Below are 18,339 nucleotides of genomic sequence, written 5' to 3' on the forward strand. Positions count from 1 at the left end.
GGTGATACATAATAATGTCACCTGCATTGCTTAACTTGAAAGATTGCACTTTTAATGGGACATTTGTATAGTTAGGATTATTAGAAGATGGTGTGTTTTAAGAGAAATCAGTTTCACACAATCGAGCCTCATCTTCTATGTTCTTCAAACAGTAAAACATGTGGATATGTTCATAGTATTGTGTTGTGTATGTGAAAACTGTACTGCTTGTTATTTCCTTGAGAGAAGATAGTCTAAATAGAACCCCTGCTTCTAGCCATTCCCAATTGAAAAATGTTCAACCTGGAATTCATATATATCCTCCAGTTTTCACTGTCACTATGAGAACTGAATTCAGGTTCTATGATGTAGCCTGCAGGTCTTCAATGATTTGGATGCTGCTTATCTCTTTAGCCCCGCTTTTTTCCTCCACTGTCTTCACACTTCACCTTGGCAAGATTGCAGTCACATTTTGTATGAATTTAAAAGAACTGATATTGCACTGCATCCCTGGGAAACAGATACTTATTGCAGTAAGTGACTACCCATGGGGCTTCAGCCATGACAGGTCCCCAAAGAACCCCCAAGGCTGAGGTGATAGAGTCAGCTATCCTTGATACCTAACCTAACCCTAGAGTGGTATGATGCTTCTCTAGATCTGTTGTGAAAAGACTTTTGGGAAGCTCTAGACCACAAGTTCATCAACAGTTTTTGTGGTTCTCTATATACTTCATGTTGTTCTTTTCCTTCATGCATTTGTTTATGCTCCTTTTTTCTCATTGAAACACTCACACAGCTTTATTTTTTACCTATTTGTTAACTATCTTTTAGGACTTAGCACAGATATCACCTTCTGTAGGAGGTCATTTTTAAACTTTTAGGATTTATGAGATGAACCGCCCCTGTAACACCACAATACACTTTGTAAAACTCTACCCTTCTTCTTCTTCTTCTCCTTCTTCTTCTTCTTCTTCTTCTTCTTCTTCTTCTTCTTCTTCTTCTTCTTCTTCTTCTTCTTCTTCTTCTTCTTCTCCTCCTCCTCCTCCTCCTCCTCCTCCTCCTCCTCCTCCTCCTCCTCCTCCTCCAAGTTTATCGGGGTGACAATTGTTAGTAAAATTACATTGGTTTCAGGTGTACAATTCTGTATTACATCATCTGTATACCACATTGTGTGTTCACCCCCCAGAATCAGTTCTCCTTCCATCACCATACATTTTATCCCTTTTACGCTACTGTTCCTAATATAAAGTTTTATGATTCTTCAATTTTCTTGCTCCATTGATTATTGATATTCTTGAGTACTGAGTATTTGTTGACTTTATTTTAGATTTCTAATAACTATTGAAATTACCAAAGAATGGTTTTTAACTGAAAGGATGAAAAAGAACAACGCAGGAGATATTTTATAAATAATTAAAAGTTGTCAGTTTTCACACATTTTAATTCATCTTTATCTTAAGTATGGAAATTGTTAGATTTTTATTTGGGGCAAGGATAGAAAAGTAGAGATCAAGATAACTTGGATAAGCATGGAAATTTGGCCTTGGTAATTTCATAGATCTGACCTCAAATATGTGTCAAAATACAAATGAAATGAACACAATTGTAGGAAGTGACATCATCAATATTTTCTACGAAAAACAGAAGAGACAAAAATCTTTATGTCATTATTAAAATTACATTTCTGCATAAAGTGTTTTGGCAGGATTTCCAGTTTCTTTAAAGTGACTTATTGGGTAGCTTCATTGGTGAATTTTAAAAGTATTTAAGAAATATTATCAACACCATACGATTTCTTTCATAAAATAAAGGAGAAGGAAATGCATCTCAACTTAGTTAGGCAGTATTTCCTTGATACCAAAATGAGGCAAGAGCAATATAAGACAACTATAGACCAATATCTCTCACAAACATAGCTACAACGTTTTAAACAAAGTGTTAGCAATTGAATACATCAATAAACAAAAATAATAATACATAGTGACCAAGTGATGGCTAAGTGGGGTATATTTTAGAAATGTAATATTGGTTTAACAAATAAAAATAATTTAATTCATTGTTTTAGAATAAGGGAGAGAAAAAAAACATGATCATCACAATAGATGTAGAAAAAGGTTTGGACAAAGCTCAAGATTCGTTTTTAGTGGCTTTAAACAAGCTAAAAGGGAAATTACTCATCCTGATAAAGGACATCTATGAACAATCCACAATTAACATAATACTTAACAGATGGAAAGCTGACTTATTTCCTCCTAAAGTGGGATATAAGAGAATATCCTCTCTTACTACTTCAGCTCACTATTGTACTACTTGGTAATATACAATATAAACAAGAGGTACATGGAACAACAGGCATAAATCTCAAATCATTATACTGACAAAAGCATTTAGAGACATAAGTATCATCTATAGTAACAGAAAGTAGATCAGTTTGTTGCCTTTGACCAGGGAGGGAATTGACTAGGGAGAGAAACAAAGGAACTTTTCAGGATTATGGAAATGTTTTATATTTTGATTGTCATCATCATTAAGCAGGTGTATACATTTATCAAAACATATAGACATGTATGCTTAAAACAAGTGCATTTTATTATATGTAAATTATACTTCAAAATGTTATTTTTAAAAAGGAAGTTCATTGTTTTATTATTGAATAGAAAATATTTATAAACATAGATATCACTGCATTTAATAACAATTTATTTCCGAAAGAACATACCCAATTTTTTAAATATTAAGTAATTGTAATTCTACCATGAAAACTTAATTCCAGCACATGTCTTTATATCTTTATAGTGTTTTACATTATGTTTCCTAGAATTTAATTGCAACATATGCAGAAAGGGAGAATGTTTTCCTTCATCATAGAGATAAGCTCTTTATGGTAGGTTTTTCTGCGTTTGTTGATTTCCTAGGATTAGAAATCATATATTCCATATGAATGTAAGTTAGATATTTTACCCCAACAGATGTGCCAGAATATTAACAGAATAAATCAGTCACAATTCTCTCTGATTGATCTCATAATCCAAGATAGCATCTCTTTTAACTCTTTATGTCTTCCTGTCTTACACACACACACACACACACACACACACACACACACACACACACATGCACCTCTCTCTCTCTCTCTCTCTCTCTCTCTCTCTCTCTCTCTGTCTTTCCCTCCCTCCCTCCCTCCCTCCCTCCCTCCCTCCCTCTCGATATACTTACCATTCATATGGTTAGGGATTCTCTTCCATTGCAGAGAGGCCTCAGAAAACCTACAAATTTCAATGTTTGCAGGCACTGCTGTTTCTGGTTGATGCTAAGATTAATTATATAATTTCATTCTAGTGTTTCCTATGGTACTGAACTGTTTTAATGGGTTTTCTAACTTCATTACTTGCTAAGAGAAACTGTGTTTCTTTTTATTTGTTCCTAGTTTGCTCTTAATCTGTCTTTACATGGCTATCATTTAATATTCCTGTCCTATACTCCAAAGCCTCTCCCCTTCATTCCTTTAACTTTCCTTTCAGTGGATAGTCTCTTATTTATTGAATCTTAGGCATATTAGCTGAGAATATGTTAGTATTCTCTATAACAGAAAATGATGCTTCATATTTACTTTCAAATACCCTTTTTAAAGTTTAAGTTTTGCTTTGCTCTTTAGGGCAACTTCTTCTTAAAATTAACAATAATAGTTTTCAAAATACATCACTTAGGATATAACGAGAAAGAGAACTGTAGAAGTCAGATAATGTACTTACTTCTTTCACCCTCTTTTTTTCTTTTTTTCCCTCTTTCTACGTTATCTTGTGTAGGCATATGGCAACTGGTTACTCAGTGAGCCAAGTTTCATTAGTAACTCTGGCAACATCCCCAACTCTTTCTCCCTACTACCCCAATCCTATACACACAATTTAGGCATGTTGTAGAAGCGCTCATGTGCCAAAAATGGAAGGAATCTGAAGAGCTCATACCCGAGAGCACACTCTCAATTCTTGTCCCTGTAGTCTTAAAAGCTAGATTCTTTGCATGGTAAAATCAAAATCTTTTAGAATGATGGCCTGTCCTGACTGAAAACATCACTTAAGACCCTATTGTTTATTTTCTTTAAGCATCGTATACTTATTTTCTTTTTTATTTATTTTCTTTCTATGATCAAGAACAGCAAACATATTAATGTGCAAGGAGTAATGATGTAAAAATAATAAAATCTGGGTCCTACTTCTGTTTTCTCACTTATTAGTCATATGATCTTGGTCAAGTCATCTAAACATTTTGAATTTCGGGTTTTTCTTTTATAAATGAGAATTAAATATTTTCTAGCCATCTTTTTCTCACAGTGAGTCAATGAAGAACATAAAACATATTCTTGATAAATTTACTTTGAATAACTAAAAAGAGATACATACGTCTTTAGGTACTATTACTTTTCTGATTTTACTTTATTTTTACAATGTATTTATGCTAAATAACTCAACTGTAATAAACATATTTTACTACAACTTCAAATAAAAGTATTAGTAAATTTCCTGGCTCTTTCATAGTGAAGAACATAAAAACAAGAAGAATTTATTTATTACTGATACTTCTAGTTTTAATATTACATATTGAGAAAGTTACTAATCTTATATAAAGTAAACATGCATGTTGAAACAAAAAATAAATAGCACAAAACGAAAAAGCATTGGGAAACTCAGTCTGGCAGGATGGCCTTATATAGTAGGTGTCCTATGGGGCCCAGTGCACAGTCTTCCTGGTCATGTGAGCTGGATGCTCCAGGACTGTCCCTTCTTTGGGTTGCTTATACCCATTTTTTTTGTAGTTGAGCTTTGATATTTATCAGCACATCAGTGGGTGAGATGGACCTTCAGGCTTACTGACTGTGAAGATTGGCTACGACCACAATGCAGGAGTTACTGTGTGGGGGCTGACCTCACGGAGGAGATTTGCCCCAACAGGTGCCTGCGGTGACCATATTTTTGGTATGCCATTTGTGGAGTTAATCAGGTAGTGCTCTGTTGTGGTCTGAAGCTGGCCATCAGGTATGATGGTTTTGGAGCCTCTTGGAATAGGCTTCTGTGCAGGTCAGGGTCAGCTGCTGCCTGTGCCTAGCTGTGGTCTACCTGATAGAAGGCACTAAGTGATCCTTGGTTGGTCATTTCCTTTGCTGGACATGGAGGCATATGGGAGAAGCCATGCTACAAATTTTGGCCAGCTTCCACCAGTACCCGCCCTGGAGAAGCTCAGGAAAAGGCCAAGGGCATCCAGAGGCCTGCCGCCTTCAGCCGGCTGCCTGTAGGACTCAACCACTAATAGAGGCTTGATCAGTATCCAGTTGGCTAAGGCAGGTTCTCAGGGAGTCACCAGGATGGGACACGTGGTATTCAGCAGTTAGTGCAGATTTAGATTTGATGACAATGCTGAGCCTGGGGTCATTCTGAACATTTAGAGCACACAGAGGCCAGCCACTGCCCACCTGAGGCCCATGAACCCCTAAGAGTCGTCTAAGAAAGACCAGCATGGACCAACCCTTGTTGCTCATTTGTCACTGATCAATGAAAAAGTCTCCAGCAGAGTGCAAGTTGGGTGGGTCGAAAATATTCATTTCTTAGATGTAGCTGTTTATAATTTTTAAAATAAAGTTCTAGGGGGAAAATAGTTTTTAAAAAGAGCATTACACTGAATTAAAAAAATGCTTACTATATTATAGGGGTGCAAAATCTAGGGAATGTTACAAACTATAACAAGGAGACAGTAACATAATTTCATAGAACATTTTTTTAACTTTTTAATTATTTTATTCGTTGGTGTTTGAGATATGAGATTTGATGAAATCCTTGATTGGTTAATTCCTAGGCATTTAAAATAAATTATTTATGAAAGAGGACCCTTTCTATGTTTTGTGAAATAGCATGTGTCTCCAGAATCTTTCTAAGCACTTTTCTCCTTCCTTTGTTTAGTATAGATTATCTTTTGATCTTCTCTCTTTCTACATTGTCCTTTCATGTTTCCTCATTATAGTGTAAATCAATGTAATGGCAATTGAAGTCATTTTGCTTGATTGTAGATTCAAACAACAGTTATGTGTTCTAATTTAATGGTCTATAAAATAAAGTAAAATTAAATATTTATATATACTAATTTCCTGAATACTTAAATGTGTATATTTTGTTCCCAAAATATAAGGCCATTTGGGATACAAGCAAAGACTACCCAAAGAATGACAAATAAAGCTGATTTCTTCAGTTTTTGCTATAGCTATTGGTTCAGATACCATTACTTTTTTTTTTTCTTTTGATAGAGAAACAAAGGGAAGAGGAGGGAAGAGTTGATGAAACTGAAAGGAGAGAGATTAGAAGAATAATGGGTATGTGGAGAGCAGTCGATAGGGAAGCAATTGAACAAGAAGAAGGAAGATTTACTAGGGAAAATAATTTGTTGTTGCTTAAAATTGTCAAATTGTGTTTTAGTGAAGGAAACTTTTTAATCAGAATTTCATTTGGAGGTCTCTACATACCACTTAAAACATGTTGCCCATTGGTTCCTGAGAAATCATACTCTCTTTCCTTTCTAAGGTGACTCTGAATAGAATATCCTAGTTCAAGTCAAATGCTTCCCAGAGTGGCCATAGAAGTTACTGTAGTATTATAATATACAAAATGTTGTAAAAAATCTGAAACATGTATCATGTGATTTGGGATTTAAATTAGTCAGCCTACTGACTATATATATTAGAGTTCTTTCTCTTTGAAAAATAAAAATAGTGCAAATAGTTCTTAAAATTTAGCAAGGTTGACAAAGGGTCGTTTCACATGGGTATTTGTTTTTCTCTCAGTTTGAAGTATTGGACTGTGAAGTTTTGATGCCTGTGTTTTTCTAGCTGTTACTTAAACATTTCCTGACATAATTTCTGCATAAGAAGAACATATGCCTATGCTAATTTGCTTTTATTTCAAGGCTAACTTAAATCATGGAATAGTTTATTGTAATGATAGGGAACAACGTCATTAAGCAAAAACAAAAAGTATGAGTTAGGTACAATGTAGACCTTTGCAATGGTTAATTCAAATATCTAAAAATGGAGAGAAAGGATAGAGATTGGAAAGAATAGGTATACCAAACAGAAGAAAGGTCAGAGTTTGATTGTTAAAGTCAGAAAGATCATGAGAACTCATGGCCATGATTGGATAAGGTCCACGAGTCTGATTACTGCCTGGGCAATTGTAAGTCACCTATCTTTGCAGCTCACTTACATACCTTTGCTGCTGGAAGATTAGTGTGCATATGTCACTCAGATATTGTATTTCTTACAAATGCACTTTATTTTAGTATCTCCTACTGTTAGCTTATTTTAAAACATACTTTTTAATTAATAGTAATAATATAGTCTGGAACTTTTAAAAAAATAAAATTCTCTTTTTTAAATGTATTCATAAAATCACCACAAAAATCACTACTGTTTATATGGTAAAATATTACTATTTTGCTATGCAGCATACATATTTTTTTCTTAAGTTGAAATCATGTTGTATAGAAAAATTGCATCTTCAAATAATATAATATTGTGAACATCTCCAATTACAGGCAATGATTTTTAGAAACAGGTCGTTAACAGTTATACAATATCTCTTAGCATTAGTGTACCATATTACTCATTCCTACACAGTTGTAGTTCAAGTCACTTTTCCTTTTCTTTAAATAATATTGTAGTAATTATTTTAATATTTTTCAGTTAGTTAGGAGGAGGTGATGGTTATTATTGCTGCTTTTGGGTTGTTGAAGTATAGTTTATTAGTACTGCACCTTTTACAATTCCTAGTTTGGCAGACATTAGTGTATTTCATGGGGAGGGAAATTATTGATTAATTTTATTTCATAGATACTTGAAAAGAAGGTTCATTTCCTGTGGGAATTAGAATTACACACACACACACACACACACACACACACACACACACACACACACACACAGTTCCATTATTCAAGTTACCGCTACACAGTTGTCTAATAACTTATTGAATGCTTAAGATAAATATTTTCTATAAATATTTATTATAGTAATTTATACATACGTGATGTGGTAAGCAGTACATTATAGTTTATTACCATGATAATCTATACGATTTTGTACATATTATTTATTATATAATTAAAAATTTTCCAGTTTAGTTTATGAACAGACTTCAACTAGTCAACCATTTTTGGTTAAACTCTTATTTAGCTAATAAACTAAGTAAGCCTATTATTTCATTGTGTTTAATTTAAGTCTCTTTAAAAATCCAATGTAAAGATCTCTTTATTTTCAGATAGCAGTTTTATGTGTTTTTATAAATTTACAAAACTGTTGTTTTTGCTCCTATTTTCCAGTTATTATTTAATTTTTGTATTTCTATTCATTAATTTGCCTTATAATATTTTCTTATTTGATTGTATTTATTTATTCAATATTTTCCTGATAGACAATTACTATCAGGAAAATGCTTTAAATAATCCTGATAGTAATTGTCTTGCAACTTTACAAGATATGGTTTAATCTATATTTCCCAATCATTTAAGTCACAAAGGAGATATCCTCAATTATCTCCTTGTATAGGTGAGAAGTATATTGTGCTTTTATCCCATCCCCTAAATTTCCCCTTCTTCCACCCAATAATCAATAATCTGGGGGTGGGGAGTCAAACCACTGTTTAAAAATTACCTTGTGTCTTTGATTACAGAATTTTTTTGACATTCTAAATTTTATATGTAAATTTTTAAAACATAATTTGTTATACTTATCTCTATTTTTAAGTATTCAAATACTGGCTGGGTGTTTTTTAAAAGAGTTTTGCAGGGAACACAGTATGTCTTTATAATTTTCCACTTCAAGTCTCTTTTTTGATCAGAAAATTATCTTCAATTGTGGTTTTGAACTTTGTTTTTATTCCAATTTGTGTGGCTTCTATAATTTTCTCATTATTTTTAATTCTTGTCTTTCTTCTACATCTCTACAGTTCTTCTAGTTGCATCTAGCTCTATTCTAATCCCAAATTATGTTTTAAATATTATCTGAGTCCCATTTCATCTTTTGTCTTCTTTTTCTCATTTGAGCCTTTTGTCTTCTATTTCTATGAGATCATGAGCTTTTCCTTTTTTTCAAGGGATTCAAAAGTTTTCTAAAATGAGCTCTTTCTATATTGAACACTTTCTAAGGACACTTATTTTCTCTAAACTAAATATGATTTTGTCTTTTGATACATATATTTTCAGAGTCTCGTATTTACCCATCTTGCCATGACAAAAGACTTAGCTGGTGTTTCTCAATAACATGAGACTTAGATGTTATAACCTCTTCTTTTTTAAAGTTTAAATCTTTATGTTTCATTTCATTTACTAATACATACAAATAATAGAAAACACAGAGGAAAAATATTTTAAATAATCAAACATCACAGAAAGATCTTTTATCAATAATTTATATGCTCAAATCCAGAAAAGAGAAGTCTGATGGAAAGGGTTTTTGTTTGTTTGCTTTGTTTTTAAAAGTACATCAGGAATTTTGGAGGTGGTAAAATATTTTCCCATTGGGAGAACTGGAATGTGTAACATACTCAAATATCTACTACCTACTCCTATCTTCAGTATCTTCCAGTGGCAAAAATGAATTACCAATAAAAGTTATCTCAATATTTCTAAGCAAGGAGACCACATTTTCTTCATGTAGTGCACACTTAAACTTACTAAGAACATACACGTTTTCTGGGGATAAAACTCATTGTGGGTGATGACACTAACATAAGAAATAGTCCTTTCCCAGAGAATATGTTATTCCCACCCTAGTTAATAAAATATGCTTCCAAATAAATATTAGACTTCAAAATTTAAAGTGAAACTTACATATCGATATTTTCTGGTGAGAAAACTAATTTTGAATGATGACACTAAAAGAAGTAATACTTTTCAATGTTATAAGATATCCCCACCCTAGTTATTAAAAATATTAAAAAGTTGTCAAGCAGGCCATCTTCACTATTGCTATCAGCATGCAGCAGCCCCTCAGGCTGGCATGCACTGGCCCTGCTGCCAGGATGCCCGAGGGGAAGGTCAACTCCACGCAGCAGGCAGAGAAGGGGGAGCCCAAAAGGAGGTCGGGGAGGTTGTCAGCTAAACCCGCTCCTGCAAAAGTGGAAAGGAAGCCCAACAAAATGCAGCAGGAAAGGATAAATCTGCAGACAAAAACAAACAAACAAACAAACAAACAAATAACAAAAAGGAAAAGGAGAAACAGTCCAAAGTGTCTCATCAAGAAACTAAAGACTTACTTGCAAAAAACGGAGAAACTGAAAACGAGGCGAGTCCAGACTCTTGATGAAGCAGGAGAGAAAGAAGCCACGTTTGACTAATATCACAGTGGTCACTCTCCCTTCATGTACAATCCAGAGGAAATTTTTTATCAAATATTTTGTAAATGCAGGTTTTTAAGTAGCTCTAGAAACATTTTTAAGAAATCATTTGCTTGTTTATGTTTTTGGTGCAACCAGAAAATAGTGGGATGCTGAATATGGGAGGCTTTGATTGTCTTCCATATCAGCTTAACATTCAATAGATGGGGGTGGTTTTTATATCCTATAATACGAAGAATACTAAATGGGAATTTGGAGTCAGTCGTGCATTTAATATGTCGTGAAGATTTTAAATTACCTCTATTCTCATGGTTTTGGTAAAATTGTTTTCTAAAGAAAACCACCCCTTGATCTTGGCTTTCCCTGTCAGGCTTCTGTGCACTCTGTGACATCTTTGGTCATGGTAGCCCATTTTTCCTAGTAATTTTGTCTATGTGCTGTGAAAGATTGAAAATTTGATTATGTAGTGCATATAATATTAAAATATGAATTAGTGGTACTTTTATGTAACAGCATATCAACATTTGAAGATATTGGTACTTGATATTCTATTAAGGAAAATTAAACTCCAAATTTTAAGTTGGAAAGTCACTGGAAAAGCTGTTTAGAATAGAATCACAAAGGTGCCTTTTAGTACGTGCGGGGAGAGGGGTTATCACTGTGTGAGGGATATAAATGATAAATGTCTAACTATTACATTGTTTTGTACACCTGAAACTAAAAAAAAAAAAAAAAAAAAAAAAAAAAGAAAGAATAGAATCACAACTACATGACATTTTAGGTTTTTTGGTGCGTAGGTTAACAATTGTGTATAAATTGAAATGTCTGTATACTTATCCTCAAAACAATAAAATCTCTATTATTAAAGTAAAACTATATAAAATAAATATTAAATTTCACAGCAGTAATGTCATAACACATGAAATGTAGTCATTCTTACAATATTACAAGTCATATACATCCCTTAATATGAAGCCTTTAATTTCACGCACACACACTCACAAATCTTAGATATTTTGCCTCAGATAAAGCACAAGTTTTTCTTTAGGCAGAACTACTCCTTTTATGTTTGTATTGAGTCGAAAGACACTTTAATCAGATGACTTTGATTTAGTTTTTATTATTTTTTTTTTGGTGTTATAACATCTTGAAGATGCAATTAGAGACAAAAGTATTGCTCTTTCTGATTTTCAATTTTTCAACTTAACATTCAGCTAATTTATATGGATATGCATGTGCAAATTACCATATACTTATCTAAAGGAGAAGACTCCCTACAATATTTTATGCCAATAATAAATTGAAATTTCAAATTATTTCCATTGTTCAATGTAAAGTTTCTTTCAGCCTGCTATTTTGCTTTTTGTTTTTTTTCCTGTTATATCCATATATATATATATATATATATATATATATATAATTTTTTAAAAATTTATTGGGGTGACAATTGTTAGTAAAATTACATAGATTTCAGGTGTACAATTCTGTATTACATCACCTATAAATCCCATTGTGTGTTCACCACCCATAGTCAGTTCTCCTTCCGTCACCATATCTTTGATCCCCCTTACCCTCATCTCCCACCCCCCGCCCCCCCTTACCCTCTGGTAACCACTAAACTATTGTCTATGTCTATGAGTTTTTGTTTCTTATTTGTTTGTCTTGTTCTTTTGTTGTTTTTTGTTTACATACCACATATCAGTGAAATCATATGGTTCTCTGCTTTTTCTGTCTGACTTATTTTCCTTAGCATTATACTCTCAAGATCCATCCATGTTGTCCCAAATGTTCCTATATCATCTTTTCTTACTGCCAAATAGTATTCCATTGTGTATATATACCACAACGTCTTTATCCATTCATTTATCGAAGGACATTTTGGTTGTTTCCATGTCTTGGCCACCATAAACAAAGCTACAATGAACATTGGAGCACACGTGTCTTTATGCATAAATGTTTTCAGATTTTTTGGGTAGATACCCAGGAGACGGATTGCTGGGTCATATGGTAATTGTATTCGTAATTTTTTGAGGAACCTCCACACTGCCTTCCATAACGGCTGCACCAGTCTGCATTCCCACCAACAGTGTATGAGGGTTCCTTTATCCACAGCCTCTCCAACACTTGTTACTATTTGTCTTGTTGATGATAGCCATTCTGACTGGGGTGAGGTGATATCTCATTGTGGTTTTTATTTGCATTTATCTCATGATTAGTGATGTTGAGCATTTTTTCATATGTCTATTTGCCATCTGTATGTCCTCTGTGGAGAAAATGTCTCTTCAGGTCCTCTGCCCATTTTTCAATTGGGTTGTTTGTTTTTTTGTTGTTGAGTTTCATGAGTTCCTTGTATATTTTGGATATTAGCCCCTCATCGGAGGCACTGTTTGCAAAAATCTTCTCCCATTCAGTTGGTTGCCTCTTTATTTTGTCCATAGTTTCTTTTGCTTTGCAGAAGCTTTTAAGTTTCATATAGTCCCATTTGTTTATTTTAGCTTTTACTTCCATTGCCTTTGAAGTCAAATTCATAAAATGCTCTTTGAACCCAAGGTCCATAAGTTTAGTACCTATGTTTTCTTCTACGCAGTTTATTGTGTCAGGTCTTACGCTTAAGTCTTTGATCCATTTTGAATTAATTTTGGTACATGGAGACAGATAGCAGTCCAGTTTCATTCTTTTGCACGTGGCTATCCAATTCTCCCAGCACCATTTATTGAAGAGGTTGTCTTTCCTCCATTGTATGTTTTTAGCTTCTTTGTCAAAAATTATCTGTCCATATTTATGTGGTTTTATTTCTGGGTTCTCAATTCTATTCCATTGGTCTATGTGTCTGTTTTTCTGCCAATACCATGCTGTTTTGTTTATTGTAGCCCTGTAGTACAAGCTAAAGTCAGGGAGTGTGATACCTCCAGTATTGGTCTTTTTTCTTAAGATTGCTTTGGCTATTCAGGGTCTTTTGTGTTTCCAAATAAATCTGATGATTTTTTGTTCTATTTCTTTAAAAAATGTCATTGGGATTTTGATGGGGATTGCATTAAATCTGGATATTGCTTTGGGTAATATGGCCATTTTAACTATGTTGATTCTTCCAATCCATGAGCACGGAATGTCTTTCCATTTCTTTATGTCTTCTTCAATTTTTTTTCAAAATGTCTTATAATTTTCAGCATATAGGTCTTTAACATCCTTGGTTAAGTTTATTCCTAGGTATTTTATTCTTTTTGCTGCAATTGCAAAAGGAATTGTTTTTTGTATTTCTTTTTGTGAGATTTCATTGTTAGTATATAGGAATGTAATGGACTTTTGTACGTTGATTTTGTAGCCAGCAACTTTACTGTATCCGTTGATTGTTTCTAATCTCTTTTTGGTAGAGTCTTTAGGGTTTTCTATATATAGCATCATGTCATTTTTAAAGAGTGACAATTTAACTTCTTCATTCCCAATTTGGATGCATTTTATTTCTTTCTCCTGCCTGATTGCTCTGGCAAGGACTTCCAACACTATGTTGAAAAGCAGAGGTAATAGGGGAGAGCCCTGTCATGTTCCTGAACGTAGAGCAAAGGGCTTCAGTTTTTCACCATTAATTAGCTGAGGGTTTCTCATATATGGCCTTTATTATGTTAAGGTATTTTCCTTCTATACCTATTTTATTAAGTGTTTTAATCATAAATGGATGTTGTATCTTGCCAAATGCTTTTTCTGAATCAATTGATATAATCATATGATTTTTGTCCTTTATTTTGTTTATGTGGTGTATCACATTGATGGATTTGCAGATGTTGAACCATCCTTGTGCCCCAGAGATGAAACCCACTTGGTCGTGATGAATAATCTTTTAATGCATTATTGTATTTGATTTGCTAGAATTTTGTTTAGGATTTTTGCATCTGTATTCATCAGAGATATTGGTCTGTAGTTTTCTTTTTTTGTGTTGTCCTTACCAGATTTTGGTATCAGGGTAATGTTGGCCTCATAAAACAAGTTAGGGAGTACTGTCTCTTCTTCAGTGTTTTGGAAGTGTGTGAGCAGGATTGGTATTAGATCCTCTTTGAAGGTTTGGTAGAATTCACTAGTGAAGCCATCTGGTTCCAGATTTTTGCTTTTGGGAAGGTTTTGGATGACTGATTCAATTTCCTTACTGGTGATCGGTCTGTTTAGATTATCCAGTTCTTCATGGTTCAGCCTAGGAAGGCTGTATGTTTCTAAGAACTTGTCCATTTCTTCTAGGTTATTGAATTTGGTGGCGTATAGTCCTTCATAGTATTCTTGGATGATCCTTTGTATTTCTGTGGTGTCCGTGATAACTTCCCCTTTTTTGTTTCTGATTTTGTTAATTAGTGTATTCTCTCTTTTTATCTTAGTGAGTCTAGCCAAGGGTTTGTCAATTTTGTTAATCTTTTCAAAGAACCAGCTCTTTGTCACATTAATTTTTTTCTATTGTCTTTTTGTTCTCTATTTCATTTAGTTCTGCTCTGATTTTTATTATTTCCTTTCTTCTGCTGACCATGGGTTTCGTTTGTTCTTCTTTTCCTAGTTCTTTAAGGTGTAACATGAGGTTATTTATTTGGGATTTTTCCTGTTTCTTGAGATAGGCCTGTAAGGATATAAATTTCCCTCTTAAACTGCTTTCGCTGCATCCCAAAAATTTTGGTAGGATGTATTTTCATTGTCATTTGTTTCTATGTATCTTTTGATCTCTCCTCTAATTTCTTCTTTGGCCTGGTCGTTCTTTAAAAGTATGTTGTTTAATCTCCATGTATTTGTGTTTTTTCCTGCTTTCTTGTTGCAGTTGATATCCAATTTCAAAGCCCTGTGATCAGAGTATATGCTTGGTATGATTTCAATCTTCTTAAATTTGCTGAGGCTGATTTTATATCCCAATATATGGTATATACTTGAGAATGTTCCATGTACACTAGAAATAAATGTTGATATGTGAGAATTTCCTGTCATTCTATCTTCAGTTTTCTGGTAAGACTGTGTCTCCATTGTTTCTTTGCCTTTTTGTCGTTGTCTATTATTTCTGTGTGGTGGTATTCTATGATGTTTCCCTCTGTTTCTTCTTTTATTACAGTATGTATTTTAGTTCTGGATTTTTCTTGAGTGGTTACCCTTAATTTTATGTAAAAGAAAGTTTGATATTTAGAGTATTCCATTTTCTTCAGCTCGCTTACTTTCTCCATTCCCATATTCCGGTTCAGGCCTTTTCTCTCCCCCTTTTTAGATTTTGGATGCCACAAATTGTCCCTGTTGATGGTGGTCGAATAGTCTCCTTTAGTATTTCTTGTAGTGCAAGTCATGAATTAAAAAATTCCCTCATCTTCTGTATGTCTGGAAAGGTCTTTATTCCTCCTTCATATCTAAAGGATATCTTTGCTGGATATATTATTCTTGGCTCATGATTTCTCTCTTTCAATAGTTTGAATATTTGGTTCCACTCCCTCTTGGCTTGTAAAGTTTCTGCTGAAAAATCTGATGATAATCTAATGGGCTTTCCTTTGTACGTCACTGTCTTCTTTTCCCTGGCTGCCTTGAGGATTCTTTCTTTGTGGTTGATTTTAGACAGCTTCAATACAATGTGCCTTGGAGAAGGCCTGTTGGGATTGAGGTAATTAGGGATTCTATTTGCTTCTTGGATTCGAGGATCCAGTTCTGTCCACAAGTTTGGGAAGTTCTCATCGACAATTTGTTTGAATATATTCTCTGTTCCCTTGTTCTTTCTTCTCCTTCTGCTATGCCCATTATTCTTATATTGCTCTTTCTGATGGAGTCAGAAAGTTCTTGTAGAGATCTTTCATTTCTTTTAAGTCTCGAGTCTCTTTCGTCTTCCATCCGTGTCATTTCCAAGTTTCTATCTTCGATGTCACAGATTCTTTCCTCCATCTGGTCAACTCTACTACCTAAGCTGGTTATTTCATTCTTGATTTCTTCTATTGAGTTCTTAATCTCCAGAAATTCTATTTGGTTCTTTTTTAAAATTTCAATCTCTTTCGTAAAATTCTCATGTGGTTCTTTGATTGTGTTTCTGAGTTCATTAAACTGCCTTTCTGTGTTTTCTTGCATCTCGTTGAGTTTTTTTCAGAACTGCAATCTTGAATTCTCTGTCATTTAAGTCACATATTTCCATATTTTTAAGTTCCTTATCTGGAGACGTTTCACTTTCTTTCTGAGCTGTCTTGTTGCCTTGGTTATTCATGGCAATTACTGATTTACTGTTTCTCTTCCTAGACATCTACAGGAGTGGCTTCTGCAACAGGTTGATAGGAAGAGGTCTTTCTTTTGTTTTCCAGAAGGTGTTGGTGGAATGTTTTATATTCTCTCCGACTGCAGCCTTTTATTCTCTCTCACACAGTAGTGCTATGTTTTCTCTGCACTATTCCAGCTTCTCACCCAATGGGGGGACTCCATGGGAGATGGGCTTCTCCTCTGTTGATAGTTCATCTGGGTCACAGGGCGCAGTGTCCATGTGGGTATGCGGAGAGCTTTTGAAGTTCCAAAGCTCTTCCGGCACCAGATTCAGAGCCCATATGTTTCAGCAGTTCTTTTTACTCCTGCTGGGATCCACCCAGATAGGTGGGGCCAGGGGCGGGGTCAGTTGTCAGAGGTGTCCCAGAGCAATGGCAGTGACCACCACCACAGCCGGTCCTGCTTCCACAGCTCCCTCCCCTTTGCCGGAACTAGTTGGGCTGCGAATCTGCATCTGTGGTCCACAGTTCTCAGAACAGCAAACATTCTGTCCTTTTGATCTGTGGGGACAGAGCCAGGAGTTCAGTTTCTAGGCTCTCGTCCTCATGTGCAAAGTTGCTGGCTCAGGTAGTAAAGGGCCATCAACTGTGATTGGATGGCCATCAGCTGTGGCTAGTTGGCCATCAGCTGTAACCAGTGTGCCATTGGCCACTAATATAACTGCTGTGGCTATGCTAGCAGAAAAGGGGGGCTAGCAAGAAGATGGTGGCTGAGTTAGCCAGAGCGGATTATGGTTAGCATGGTGGACTGCAGCTAGCAAGTGAGGTGGGTTGGCCGAGAGAAATGGACAGCAGGTTGCGGATCATGTGGCTCTTGCTGTCTGTGTGTCCAACCCAGCCGCCAGCAAGACTATAGTTGTGTGACTCCCCTATCTATGGCTCAGTGGTGTGACTGTTTGGCCTCACCATGTCCTGCATTTCTTATGTGGGGAGCGGGAGCTGAGACCCCACAGGCCGCCCTGCATGACATGATCTGACACTGCTACTGTTCCGCTTCTTGCACCGGGCAGGTGGGGGCAGGGCGAGCTCTTGGAAGGTAGGGAGGGGATGGCTAGTCTCAGTGCCTAAGGCTTCCGTTCTCTGCTCGGCAGTGAGGGCTTGAACTACTGTTTTCAGCCTTCGTCCCTTAGTCTTTTCTCCGAAGTCTCTGCCGTGATTGTTGGGTTCAGACGTATTATATGCTGTCCCCTCAGCCCTGTGGGCCATAAGTGGAGCCCTAGCAGTCCAAGTTCTTTTGTCTCCCACAGCTGCGGTAGTTCCAGGATGCAGCGAGCTCGGAGCACTGAGCTAGGTCTGTGTCCTGCGCCTGCGCGGCTCCGTCTCGGCACTTCTCCCTTGCCTCCTCCCCCGCTCGCGTGATTCGCCCACCTTTAGGTGAATGCAGTAGTGGGCCTCTTCTTGCCTGTCTGCTATGCAGGGAGTCCTTTGTGGAATTATAGTTGTTCGATTAGTTGTAAATTCCAGGAGAGATTTACAGAGGCTTACCTCACGCCACCATTTTGACGACATCTCCGCTATTTTGTTTTAATGATTACATGTCATTGCTAGAGTTTCTCTAGTTGCCACTCGAATTTAGAGTTTAAATGTCATTTTCATGCAGTTTTTAACTGATGTTTTCTTCCAGATTAATTTTACACACTAAAATCTACAACTGGGTAAACAAAACAAGAAATAAAAGGAGTCCTATGAAAATTTCTTAATATGTTTTAAATTCTATTAAGCAGAAGTACTTCATGATACAA

The 18,339-nt window shown here is 35.4% G+C and overlaps 1 protein-coding gene and 1 pseudogene across 1 annotated transcript in view; both read left to right on the forward strand.

The window, feature by feature from the left end:
• Positions 1–18,339, forward strand: part of ZNF804A (zinc finger protein 804A) — a 261,665-nt gene that overhangs the window by 44,170 nt on the left and 199,156 nt on the right. The window lies entirely within an intron of this gene.
• On the forward strand, positions 9,640–10,352 carry LOC109458846 (non-histone chromosomal protein HMG-14 pseudogene; annotated as a pseudogene).

Source organism: Rhinolophus sinicus, chromosome 17, assembly GCF_057876585.1.
Source record: "Rhinolophus sinicus isolate RSI-liver-muscle chromosome 17, RSI-T2T, whole genome shotgun sequence".
Lineage (NCBI taxonomy): Eukaryota > Metazoa > Chordata > Mammalia > Chiroptera > Rhinolophidae > Rhinolophus > Rhinolophus sinicus.